This window comes from Echinops telfairi, unplaced genomic scaffold (genome assembly GCF_000313985.2).
Source record: "Echinops telfairi isolate 266 unplaced genomic scaffold, ASM31398v2 ScPeMD7_5;HRSCAF=22, whole genome shotgun sequence".
NCBI classification, from domain to species: domain Eukaryota; kingdom Metazoa; phylum Chordata; class Mammalia; order Afrosoricida; family Tenrecidae; genus Echinops; species Echinops telfairi.
Window position 1 is genome coordinate 12213291 of NW_022103901.1, and position 1205 is coordinate 12214495.

The following is a 1205-nucleotide window of genomic DNA, read 5'->3' on the forward strand; positions in this document are numbered from 1 at the left end:
CCCCTTTCCGGGCTGGATCTGAGACCTCCACCCTGGGCTTCTCCACCTCAGCACACAGTGCATGGGCCACACTGGCGTCTCTGGCTGCTGTCCTTGTCTTCTTCCCCCTCATCCAACAGAGGGCAGAGATCTTGTCTCTCCTCTTGGCAAGCTGGCCCAAGACCATTGTTTGACAAAGAGGAGGCACCCGGTAGGTTAGAGTCACCAAAGAAATACAACTGTCTAGTTTCCCATCTCAGAAACCATGACTTGTGTCCTTCACCTCCAGAAAGCGCGTCCTGACGTGGAAACCATCCTCTAAGACTGGTTAAACCTGCGAAGCCATCAGCAAGGAGCCAACTGGATTTATCTTGGCCCGCTGGCAACCAGCCACCCACTGCCAGGACTCCCCTTCAGCCCAGCACCCTCGAACTGTCCCCCTCCCTAGGCCCTACTTTCTCTCCCTCCTTGAGAAAGAAGGCCGCAAAACCACTCTCACCTCTTCTCCCTGGAGAGCTGGCACAGCCTGTTCCTTCCTTGATGGAGGTGCCAGATCTTTAGCAGGAATAGCTTGTTTGGGTTCCCATCTTGATAGAAAACAAGAACAACAAAAACCCAGGCGACTCTGAAAAGGCTTGCTGACTCAGCGACACCACGTCCAAGGCACCTTTGCCAACAACAAGGGAGAGATCAGGTTTTACGTGGAGAAACAGCCCCCAGTGAAAACAGATGCACAGACGCTGGCTCTATGGGCTGCCGAGGTGGGGGGGGTTGCTCGGCCTGCGAAGGGCACAAGGTACCATCGTCCATCTTCCACCCATTCAACTGGCAAGAGGATTGTGTGTGTGTTTTAAACCACCGTTTTATACCTGCACCTTGGGCACTGAGAGGCCTGAAAGGACTTCAGATGCCAGTTTGCAGTGAGGGCATCCAGGAAGTTGCCACACCAGAGAGCTCACCATTTGGCCAAAGTCACACAGCAAATGAACAAGAGGACTGGTTACCCTCGGCGGCTTATGTGAGGCCTGATTTGGGCTCCCGGGATTGCTACTTTTCCCAACACTGGCGAGGAAGGCTTGTGAGAAATACTGGCAATTTCTTGGGGAGCCGAGGGCGCCCGGGTGGCCAAGTGGGCTGTGCTTTGAGCTACTAATCATGGAGTCAACTGTTTGAAACCACCAGCCAGCTCCGAGAGGGAAAGGCAGGGGTTTTCTACATTTTTTTTT

General features: G+C 53.8%; 1 protein-coding gene across 1 annotated transcript in view; it reads right to left on the reverse strand.

Annotated features, from left to right (window-relative positions):
• Positions 1–624, reverse strand: part of DTX2 (deltex E3 ubiquitin ligase 2) — a 36850-nt gene extending 36226 nt beyond the window's left edge. Inside the window, exon 1 of the mRNA XM_045284670.1 lies at positions 479–624. The gene's annotated coding sequence lies outside the window, so the exon portion shown is untranslated. The remainder of the gene's footprint in view (positions 1–478) is intronic.
• Positions 625–1205: the final 581 nt, after the last annotated feature.